Genomic DNA, 11917 nt, shown 5'->3' on the forward strand with positions numbered 1-11917 from the left:
AAGGAAGATCATTGAAGTCAAGATCGAAAAGGCAGAATTTGATGGCAGTTTCTCAGAGTTGGACTGTGACCAATCACTGAGCAGGTGTATGAGAAGAGAGCTAGCCTCCATTGTTCTTTAAATCTCAAAGTTCAAAGTATATTTATTAACAAAGTATGTATGCAGTATACAACCCTAAGGTTCGTCCTCCTACAGGCTGTCATGAAACAAAGAAAAGGCAACCCTTTCAAAGAAAATATCAAACACCCAACACGCAAAGAAAGAACAAACTGCAAGGAACGAGTGAGAAACGCACAGAACATAAAACGTCACACCACAGAGTCCAAGAAACAGTCTCGGATATCCAGCAGGATGTGCAAATGCTGATAAAGCATTAATCTGGCATTGCAGCTTGCTGGGAAATGATTGCAATTCCACGGTGAAAAGCTAAAGTTTACTCTTGCAAGTTCTTAGGTGCAAATTTTCATGTCATACTGAGGGAACCTTACTGGCAGAGTCATGTGATTGACGACAGTGATTTTCCCTGCACTTGCTCCATCTGCTGAACCTATTCCAGTTGGACAGAGCTGGAAATACTTCGTCACAGGCAGCTGACCAAGTCTTTACGCATATTTAAGGCAGAGGTTGTCATATTCTTGATTGTTCAGGGCTTGAAGCCATTTGGGGCAAAGGTCCTGATGATTTTGACAGCTAGTAAAGCTGTTTGTTTTTATTGTTATTGTCACATGTACCAGGATACAGTGAAAAGCTGTCCTGCATTCTGTTCAAACATATCAAGTAAATACACAGTGCATTGAGGTAAAACAATAACAATGCAGAATAAGGTGTAACATACAGAGAAAGTAGCCTCTGACAACCAAATCCAGCTCCTGGCTTTCACGTGTGGCTTAGCCACTAAACCTGATGGAACTGTTTCTACTGACAGGAGAAGGGACAAGGGTGGGCTACTGCTGCCTAAAAACGGGTCGCTTTGGGCAAGTGAGGCTTGTTACCCAACATTGGCAGCTCATCTATGAAAGGAAAACTCTGATCTCAAACTTCCAATGCCTTGAGCCTATACCCAATCATAGGGAAGGCTTTTACTGTAAACCCCGAGGGAAAAATCTGGAGCTGGAGTCCCTCAGAAGTCCTATGTTGAGTTTAACGCTGATTGGCAAATCCCGTGACACCGCTGGTGCCAAACTGTATCAGTTGCTGCTGTTCGTTTGGGTTCATCAGTTATGTGGAGAGAGGAAGCTTGCTACATTGGCAACATCTTGCTTTCCATATTGTCCTGCCCTGGCTTGCATATCTAGACAGCTAGGATACAATATCCATGGTCAATTCTGACCGACAGAGGCCTCACTCACTCACTCACACGGAGAAAGTTCAGTCGGGTGAGCCATAAAGTGCAAGATCATAACAAGGTACAAAAGTCCATTTTACATCATTTCGGAGGATCTGTCCTGGGCCAACACGTAAATGCAATTTCGAAGAAGGCACAGCAACGCTGCTATTTCCGTAGAAGCTTAAGAAGATTCGGCATGACATCTAAAGCTTTGACAAACTTCTATAGATGTGTGGTGCAGAGTACGTTGACTGGTTGCATCACAGCCTGATGTGTGGAAACACCAATGTTATTAAGCAGAAAATCCTACAAAAAGTCAATGACATGGCCCAGTCCATCGTAGGTAAGGAGGGAGGGAACGTCGACTCAGACCATGAGAGGCCTGCGTCGGGCATTTTCATGCCTTACAAGGCGCAGATTGGAAGCCTGTGTGGCGCGCCACTCCCTGCACAGATAAGACCTCCCGACAATTAAACTCATCTACATGAACCTGCTGAGTTTCTCCAGCATTCTGTGTGTGTTAATCGGAGTGCTGTCGCAGGAAAGCAGTATGCATCATTGAGGACCTCCACCATGCAAGCCATGCTTTCTTCTTGCTGCTGCCGTCAGGAGGAAAATACAGGAGCCTCAGGACCCACACCACCAAGTACAGGAGCATATATTACCCCTCAACCATCAGGTTCTTGAACTAGAGGGGATATCTTCACTCATCCCATCACAGAACTGTTCCCACAACTTATGGGCTACTTTCAAGGACTTTTCATCTCATGTTCTTGATATTTATTGTTTTTTTTTGTATTTGCACACAGTTTGTCATCTTTTGCACATTGGTTATTTGTCTGTTCTGTTGGATGTGGCCTTTCATCAATTGTACTGTTTTTCTTTGACTTGCAGTGCAAATCCACAAAAAAAGTGAATCTCAGGGTTGTATACAGTGACATATATGTACTGAGGCTCCTGTACCTTCTTCCTGATAGTGAGGAAGTTTTCATGGGCTCATGGTGCCTTCAGAAAAAACAATGGTGGATGAGAAGAAGCTGTTCCAATGACAGTAGCAATGAGAAGAGGGCATGTCCTGAGTGGAGAAAATAATGAATATATTGAACTGTCAGCCTGTTTTCTTTTCCTTGACTCTTTAATCCCGTTCTCAGCTTTGATTTTGTTCTCTAGCTGACGAAACTACAGGCAGAATATATAGAGTGGTTCTATTCCCATATTCAGAGGAACGAAGAATATGTGACGTGTCGAAGGAGAAAGGTAAAGGAACTGAAATGACCTGGCGTGGGTGATCTTCGTACAATGCATAGTTGATATCTTTAATACTCATCTGGGATAGAAGCGGAGTTACAATCAACTGTGGTGTTCAAGGGAGCTAAGAAAGTTCAATAGGTACATTTAACGTCAGAGAAATGTATAGAATATACATCCTGAAATTCTTTCTCTTCGCAAACGTCCACGAAGACAGAGAAGTGCCCCAAAGAATAAATGACAGTTAAACGTTAGAACCCCAAAGCGCCCCCCTCCCACACACAAACAACAGCAAAGCAATGATAACCCCTCCCCCACCAGCAAAAAAGCATCGGCACACCCCACCGAGCACTCAAGCGTGCAGCAAAGCATCAATAAAGACACAGACTTGCAGTACCCCAAGCAGTACCTGTTCACCCGGTAATTCGATATACCACAGGCTCTCATATGCAAAGTATATGCAAAGAAAGACTGACTGAATTGGTTGTTCTTGATCAGCTAAGTAGCTGTCATTCTATGATTCTGCTCTTCCTCTGCACCACTGTATCCCACAGGAGGAGGGCAAAGATGATGGTGACAAGAAAAATGAGGTACAGCCTTCTATAGGAAGAAGGTGGTGCCAGTGAACAAAGCTACCAAAGGTTCACAAAGCAACTTCTTTCATTTCTTTTATGTCAGATGTGGATCTGCCGTCTACATTTTGGAAGTGTGCTTTTGGGCCGATTGGCAATCTGGTGCTTTGCTGTCTCCAAGAGGGTTCCAAGAGGCTGCAAGGAGAGTATGCAGCAGAGAGGCCAGGAAGGCAGGAGACGGGGTGCAAGCCCATGAATGACTCCACCCCTCGCCGAACTCACTGATTAAAGTGCTGAGGAAGATTGAAATCGTCGAGGTGGGTGCGGAGGGTGAGCAAGTGTTCTACTCACTGCTCTCAAGGGTAGGTCCTTGTGTTTGAGTAATCGCTCCCTCTCCCTCGACGCTGCTGGAGAACGGTGGCAGAGCAAGTTCGAATTGCCGCAGTTTGTAGATTTGGATCTAATTCAGGTTTATGATGTATACTAGTTCTGGTCACTCCTTTATTATTGCTACATTTGGATGATTTCTGAATCAGGGATGCCTGCAGATAATGAACACTGAGCTGAACTCAAATATGCCTCTCGATTTTGTGTTTTATATTCTGTGTTTTCGCTCAATCTTTTTGCTGGTGTTTGCGTGATTTTTTTTTGCATATGGGGGGGTGATAGGTTGTTTCCATGGTTCTTTGTTTCTGTCTATAAGGAAGACGAATTTCAGGGTTATCTGCTGCATACAAACTTTGATAATAAATTTATTCTGAATCTTCAAATCTTTGATACAGTGCAGAAATACATGGCAACCTTCCACATGTCTCTTTCATCCACCATGCGCAGGGAAGATAGGACCAGACTTCCAAGAAAACTGCAGAAGTGCAGCCAGCAGGGTAGAAAGATTAGAAAGAAAGATGGATTAGCTTTGTTTGTTAAATGTACTTCGAAACATGCAGTGAAACGTGTTGTTTGCATCGACCGCCAACAAAGCACAAGGATGTTCTGGGCATACCGCAAGTTTTGCCATGCTTCTGACACCAGTATAGCATGCCCATAGCTAACTAACCTTAACCCATCCATCTTTGGAATATTGGAGGAAACTGGAGCACCCAGAGGAAACTCACATGGTTCCGGGGAGAACGGACAGCAGCAGGGAATTGAACCTCGATCTTCTGATCTCTGGCACTGTGAAATGTCACGCCAATCCACTACGCTGCTGTGCCGCAATATATCATAGAGTGTCTATATGACTGAAACCTGTTAAAATGACTATGGTTACTTTGTAACTTGAGTTTGTATTAATATTCCAGAATCATTTAACACTTACAATATTTGAAGGGTACAAATTAACCATCAGATGAAGTTGACTGAGTGCAGAGGGACTTGGGAGTGCTTGCACATGAATCGCAAAAAAGTGGCTTGCAGGTACAACAGGTTATTAAGAAGGCAAACGGAATGTTGGCCTTCATTGCTAGAGGGATTGAATTCAAGAGCAGGGAGGCCCTGCTACAACTATACAGGGTACTGGTGAGGCCGCACCTGGACGACTGTGTGCATTTCTGGTCTCCATAATTCAGGAAGGATACACTGGCTTTGGAGGCAGTGCAGAGGAGGTTCACCAGGTTGATTCCAGGGATGAAGGGGTTAACCTATGAGGAGAGATTGAGTCGCCTGGGACTATACTCTCTGGAATTCAGAAGAATGAGAGGGGATCTTGTAGAAACATACAAAATTTTGAAAGGGATAGATAATATAGAAATAGGAAAGTTGTGACCAGAACTAGGGGAACATTGCCTCAAGATTCAGGGGAGAAGATTTAGGACGGAGATGAGGAGAAACTGTTTTTCCCAGAGAGTGGTGAATCTGTGGAATTCTCTGCCCAGGGAAGCAGTTGAGGCTTCTTCACTAAATATATTTAAGATACAGTTAGATAGGTTTTTAGATGGTGAGGGAATTAAGGGTTATGGGGAAAAGGCAGGTAGATGGAGCTGAGTTTACGGACAGATCAGCCATCTTATTGAATGGTGGAGCAGGCTCGATGGGCCGGATGGCCGACTCCTGCTCCTATTTCTTATGCTCTTATGTTCTTACTTATTTTACTTATTTAGCGATACAGGGCAGAATAGGCTCTTCTGGCCCTTTGAGCTGCACAGCCCAGCAACTCCCAACAGCCCCGATTTTATTTATTTATTTATACTGAGACTCTATGTTTGAGTTTATTCATTTACTGAGACACTTCTGGCCCTTCAAGCCACGCTGCCAACTGGAGAACCCGGAGGAAACCCAGACGGCCACAGGGAGAGCATACAATCTCCTTACAGGAAGGATGGGGCACTGAGCTCCGATCGCCTGTACTGTGAAGCATTGTGCTAACCCCTGTGCTACCCAGCCATCTTAACCCTAATCACTGGACAATTTACAATCACCAGTTAATCCCTTCAGAGTGTGGAAGGAAGCCAGAGGACCTGGAAAAAACTCACATAGTCCATGGGGAGGACGTACACAGACTCTTTACAGAGGAAGTGCAGAGTAAATCTCTGAACTCCAATGGCCCAAGAAGTAATAGTGTCCTGCATTTAGGTTACACCACTGTGGTGTCCCAATGTGACTGCTTAGACTTGCCCTGTAGATTATCCACACATCTCTGTGTCATTCATTGATCATGAAATTATCGTAATCAAATTACTCATTTAATGCTGACTTATGTGCTCCGATAAATATAAGTTAGATCATGTCAGGGCAGAGATGATATTACGGTGAGCGCGACACTCCCTTCTGGTACTTTGCCAGTTCCCATGCTTTTGGAACATTGACTCATCGGCCCGTGATGAGATGCACGATTCAAGATTGTTTGAAGAAATTTCTAACATGCATGTGTAAAGGAGAATGAAATAATTGTTACTCTGGATCCAATGCAGGACAAATAAACACAATAAGATAAAGAACACATATAATAAAAAACACAATAAATAGAAATACACAAGATGGCTTATATACGTAGATTGATTGCACATATATAAAGTGATACTGGTCACAGAAGTGTTTGTGCATAGGGTGACTGATAGGAAATAATAAAGTCGTGGTGGTAGGGGTCATGGAGAGGTGAGTCAGTGGGTGGAGATGTTGATCAGCCTTACTGCTTGGGAAAAGTAGCTGTTTTCCAGTCTGGTGGTCTTGACCTGGCTGTGACATAGCCTCCTCCCTGATGGGAGTGGGAGAGATGGTCCACGAGCAGGGTGGGTGGTTGTGGGATCCTTCATCCAAGCTTCTGTGTATGAATATCTTTGATGGTGAAAGGCTGATGCCATTGAGGAGCCCTCCCGTCTGGGAACATGAGAGGTTATGCAAGATGTGCACTCCCAGGAGTTTGAAACTAATCAATAAACTTTCAAAGGTCCAATTTAATGTCAGAGAAATGTATACAATATACATCCTGAAATGCTTTTTCTTCACAAACATCCACGGAAACAGAGAAGTGCCTCAAAGAATGAACAACAGATAAACGTGAGAGGCCCAAAGGCCCCCCCAGCTCCCCTCCCTTCTGCGCGTAAATGGCAGCGAGCAACGATCCCCCCCCGTCCCCCCACCGGCAAAAAAAAGCAGCATTGGCACCGTCACCGAGCATTCAAGCCTGAGCAAAGCAATAGCAAAGACACAGACTTGCAGTTACACCCAGCACTCGACATACTACGGATTCTCTCTCTCCCTAATAAGGGAGGAGGAGGTGTCTCCATTTTCCCAGCAAGCGGGGAGACATAACAAACAACTCGGTGGTTTAAGATGTTAAAAAGTCTGTTACTTCACTTTTTTCAAGCTCTGTGCCTGAAGATCGCAAAGATCTCGGGTCTTTGACACACGGGTCTCCTGCCGTGACACCGACCCTTGATCCGCCCGTCTCCAGAGCCCGGAGATCTTAGGCTTCCAAATCCGAGCCAGTCTCTCAGTCTGAACCCTTGACGTGCTGAACAAGGGCCAGTCCTGAAACCCCAAGTATGGGTCCCATTCCTGCAAAGAACTGAAGTCAGCGTGTAAGTCCAGGTCAGGGTCTTCAAAAGAACCCTGATAGGGAAAAATACAGATATTAAAGTTGGAAATAGAGCTGTTTCCGAAGATGCAAGTAAAAGAGTCGCCGTTTAGCGTCATCTTAACTTCGTTCCACCTCCCCGAATTCATCACACTTTCTGCAAACTTCCCTGCTGAAAGGATGTAAAGAAGAGATGAAGTGGTCAAGAATTTGGTAGGTGTAAGTAAATGTGAAGTTGTTCACTTTGTTAAGGACCATGATAATTCGGAAATTCTATCACATATAGAAAGCTTTTTGGAAAATGTGATGGAAATTGAAAAGTAGTTGTCTGTAATCGTGTGTTGATATCTTACCAGATTCTCTGTGTGTATGATCCCCATGGCGGGTGGAGATACATCTCTCCAAAGAAGGTGTAAGGCACTCCTTGCTTCCTCTAGGCTGCAGGTCACCCTTGGGTAAGGTGTAGCAAGGTGTGTATCCTGATGAAAGTTCTCAGCGCGAAACATCGGCTATACTCTTTCCCGTAGATGCTGCCTGGCCTCCCAAGTCCCTCCAGCACTTTGTGTGTGTTGCTTTGGATTTCCAGCATCTGCAGATTTTCTCTTGTCAATGGAAGGTGCAGCAGCTGCCTAGCCTCCCCCAGTCAGAGTCACATGAAGCCACGGCAGCAGGTAGCGCACGGTCGTACGAGAAGCCGGTGCATATCACAAGTCCCAGTTATGAGACCACCAGCACCGGGCAGACAATCTCTGAAGAGTTTCGATAATGGCCTGGGTCTTGTAAAGATACTGCCTAGAAGAAGGCAATGGCAAACTACTTCTGTAGAAAAGTTTGCCAGGAACAATCATGGTCATGGAAAGACCATGATCTCCCTGCCATGGCACATAACAATCAAACATATTGGGCACCACATGGTAGGCAACACACCCATACACAAAATGTTCGAGAAACTCAGCACATTGAACAGCAAATCAAGAAACAAATCTATGCAGAAGATGCTTTACCTCAGATGAAAAAGTTTCAAACAGACTTGAATTGGTAAGGATGTGGTACAAAGGCTGTGGGATCTTCGTTTAACGCACACAAAATGTTGGAGGAACTCAGTAGTCAGAAATTCATACAGCATCTGCAGAGGGGAATAAACAGTTGACTAATTGGGCCGAGGCCTTTCATCAGGATTGGAAAGGAAAGGGAAAGAAGCCAAAAGAAGAAGAAGGTGGACAGGGGAAGGGAGATGAGCACAAGCTGGCAACTCCATTCTGGTTACCCTGTCATCCCTTCTCTTCTCCTCACTGCCCAACACAACCCTTTAGTTACCTCCTCCTTCCCTTTATTTCATGGGTGCTCTCCTCTTCTGTTAAATTTTTTCTTCTTCAGCCCTTTAACTCTTCCACCTATCACCTCCCTCCTTCTTACTCTTTTACCCCTTCCTTCACCTTTTTTCCTCTATAGAAGTTTATAAGAGGCATAGCTAGACAACCGGTATCTGTTTCTCAGGGTTGAAATATCTAATACCATAGGCCATGCATTTAAGGTGAGGTGGGTGGGGGGGGGGCGGGGTCAGTGCAAAGGATATGACTTGATGGGCGAGTGGAATGTGTTGCCTGGAGATGAAAGTGATAGACACTAATAAACAGAGAATGGAAAGGCATGGACATTGTGTAGGCAGAAGAAATTGATTTAGGTGAATTAATTTGGCCCACAATGTTGTGTCAAACCAATATGATTATTCATTTAATTGGGTCGGCATAACATTGTGGGCCGAAGGGCCTGTTTCTGTGCTGTACTGTTCTATGTTCTATTACCTGCAGCAGCAGCAGCAGAAGACACATAATGACTATCATTATACCAGATTCAATCAAAACCAGAATCAGGTTTAAAATCACTGATAAATATGAAATTTGCTGTTTTACCGCAGTGGTATTGTGCAATACACAAGAAATTACGATAAATTACAAAAGGTAAAAACCTGTATGGTTTAACATGGCGCTGGTGAATCTCAGTGACTTCTGGCTGGTGGCCGATGAAACTCTTTTTCTGATAAATGAATATTGCAAGCAATAGTCCATAACTTTTCCTTTGGATTTAGAGGCAATTGATGTGGCAGAACTGAGGCGAGGCGAGGCCTAAGGAAGACCAGCGATTTGATCGATTTAAGCACTGGGCCGAATTGAAAAGATCGGGTACAGTCCGCATCGAGGCGGCAGGGTCCTGGCCCCGGAGGTTACCGAAACAACAGAACCCGATGTTTGGACGACGATTTAGTCGCTGGTCCAGATTGAAAAGATGAGGATGTTGGGGCCCGAGGTGAGGGACAGGACACTGCTCCACTCTGTGCTGAACTAGGGGTCTGGGGACGGACTCTCTGTGGAGTTCAGAATGCTATTTGCTCACATTCATTGTTTGCATGATCTGTTTTTTTTTTGCACTGCACATTGGGTGCTTGACAATCTTTCCTTTAAATTGTTTTTTTTTTCCGGATTCCTTGTTTTGTGGCTGCCTGTAAGGAGATGAGTCTCAATGTTGTAAAATATACTTTGATAATAAAGGAACTCGCTTCCCGGGAGATGTGGAGATCATGGGCCTTGGTCTCACCCATGCTCCTTGTAATCTTTTGCATTCAGGGAGGCTGTCCTGAGGAGGCATAAACCATGCCACTGGACATACGTATCATGAAAACATCTTGCTTTGTTAGGTTTCTTGGAATCCAAAATGAAATGGCATTGTTTTGATTACAACCTTTATGAAATTAATCCAAAATGGAAAAGGGGTATTTCTGGTGCTAAATCATTAACAGGATCTGCAGGATCTCTTGTGTCTAGGGAAAAGAAGTGTGCCTTCTTTGGACAGTTGGTCAGACGGCCTTTCACTGGTAATTCTCCAGTTCTCACCTCACTTAAATTCTCTTCCTCAAAGATTCTCCTGAAATCGTTCTGGTACCAGAAGTCCCTACAAAGGACTGTGAGAATGGCTGAGAGGACCTTAGGAGACTCCCTACCATCCATCAGGGACATTTATCAGGAGTGCTGTGTTAGACCGGTGTGAAGCAGGTTAGTTTTACCCTACTGATGATGCGTTGTCCTGGTCAGCTCGGGCAGATGAGGCACATCAGCTGTGGTTGGCAGCTCATCTAGGAGAAGGAAAACTCTGATCTCAAACCTTCTCTGCTTTGCAGATAGACCCACTCATAAGGAAGGCTTTGGGAGTGAACCCCGAGGGAAAAATTCGGATCTGGCTGGAGTCCAAAGGCAGTCCTACATTGAGTTCAATGCTGCCTGGCAACTCCTGCGATGCTACCGGCACCAAACTGTATCGGTCCCTGCCGTTCCTTTGGGTTCATCGGATGCGTGGAGAGGGAGAGCTTGCTACATGGGCAACAGATTGCTCTCTATATCGTACTGCCCAGCCTTACGTGTCTAGACAGCTTGCACGCACTATCTATGGTCAACTCTGACTGACGGAGACCCTCACTTCACCTCAGCTCACAAGAGGAACCGCATGTTCAGACATTTGGTGTACGTGCTTGGCTGAGGGTTTGGTGGTGCATTCACAGGGCCCTTAGTATTATTAAGGATTCCACCCACCCATCCAGCATCCTCTTTGACTTTCTACCATCAAGCAGGAGACTCTGATGCATAAAGACAAGAACGGTTGGGAATCAGGATGGGAAACAGTTTCTTCCCTCAGGCCATTAGGATTCTGAACTCCCTGCTGCATCGTATTAGAAGTACTACCGGTTTAATCTGTTTTATCCTTACTTTCATAAGTTATTGTGTATTGTGTACTACTATGCTTTAAACCCTGGTTTGGAGAAATGTTGTCTCATTTGACAGTATACATGTATATAGTTAAATGACAATAAACTTACTTTGACTTGTCTTGTCTTGAAATGCATGAAGCAGGCAGCCTCCCTAGTATTATAATGCATTGGTATCATTTCAATGGTACCTTTAAGTTAATTTCCCAAGCCTGAATTTTTGACCAGTATATTATATTTAGCAATAATTTTCCTGCACTTAATGGCTTTCAAAGCATTCTCCTGAAATCACCTTCTGCTGACAGCTTGTTTCACTCTTACCATCCTCCCAAGGACATTAACAATTCATCTAAAAGTCAAAAGTACTTGTTTTTATGGTCATATAAATCCTGTCTGTGACAGATGTAATTCTGAGGTAGCTTCCTTGACACATATGTTCTGGTCTTGCCCTCTTTTGGAAAAATATTGGAAAGACATTTTTCTTTCTTTCTTTCTTTTTAAATGTTTTTATTGAATTAGTACACAAAAGGTAAACCATATAGGCACTAATACACTGTTGCAATATAACTTTACAAGAGATATTAATACACAAAAAAATTAGTACAAACAGTGCAGTTTAGATATAAAATAACAAGGTAATATAATAGTATGCTAATTTTCATACATATCAATAAGGAAAAGAAAAAAAACCCAAAAAACCCGCCCAAAAAAAACCCACCGTGCAACTAATCTAAAAAGCAAAGCAAAGCGATGGGCTAACTAGGAATCAAGTAGAGTTAAACAACTTAAAACAATCACGTCCTCAAACCCGACCTCCATTAAAAACAGTTAAAAAGCAAGAAGGGAATGTAAATATAGACCAAGAGAGAAAAAAAAATTACATTAAATGAAAATGTTGAATAAAAGATCTCTAGGTCTGTTCAAATTTCGCTGAAGAATCATAAAGATTACTTCTAATTTTCTCCAAATTTAAACATAGTATCGTCTGGGAAAACCAA

At 43.7% G+C, this 11917-nt stretch overlaps 1 long non-coding RNA gene across 2 annotated transcripts in view; it reads left to right on the top strand.

Moving 5' to 3' along the window:
• LOC134343562 (uncharacterized) overlaps positions 1-10956 on the top strand; it is a 32421-nt gene extending 21465 nt beyond the window's left edge. Inside the window, exons 2-4 of one of the 2 annotated variants that reach the window (XR_010017266.1) lie at positions 9252-9469; positions 10079-10212; positions 10338-10956. This is a non-coding gene — a long non-coding RNA (uncharacterized LOC134343562). Of the gene's footprint in view, positions 1-9251; positions 9470-10078 lie in introns of both variants that reach the window. The other variant, XR_010017265.1, reaches the window with a different exon arrangement.
• Positions 10957-11917: the final 961 nt, after the last annotated feature.

This window comes from Mobula hypostoma, chromosome 1 (assembly GCF_963921235.1).
Source record: "Mobula hypostoma chromosome 1, sMobHyp1.1, whole genome shotgun sequence".
Classification (NCBI taxonomy): Eukaryota; Metazoa; Chordata; class Chondrichthyes; order Myliobatiformes; family Myliobatidae; genus Mobula; species Mobula hypostoma.